We start from the raw sequence: 320 nt of genomic DNA on the forward strand, positions 1-320 counted from the left end.
TAGAATTACAGTACAGTGAATGTCATTTTATGTTCTGATAAAATCATTGAAATTATTTTAAAGTAATTTTGTAATTAAGTGAAGTGCTAGCATTTCTGAAATTTGAATTTGATGATATTTATCTCTTTGCTGGCTTTCTTGCAGAAATTGCTTAATCAATTGTAAAGTGACCATAATAAAAATCCTTTCAATTTTTTTTAACACTGCTGTTTTATTTACTGCTCCTCAAAAAAATGTGTATAAAAACTGCTAATCATATATTCTTTAGTGACCTTTTCCATTGTTATAGTTATCATTTTCAAATTAGAATCAGTGTGTGC

Source organism: Penaeus monodon, chromosome 27 (genome assembly GCF_015228065.2).
Source record: "Penaeus monodon isolate SGIC_2016 chromosome 27, NSTDA_Pmon_1, whole genome shotgun sequence".
Lineage (NCBI taxonomy): Eukaryota > Metazoa > Arthropoda > Malacostraca > Decapoda > Penaeidae > Penaeus > Penaeus monodon.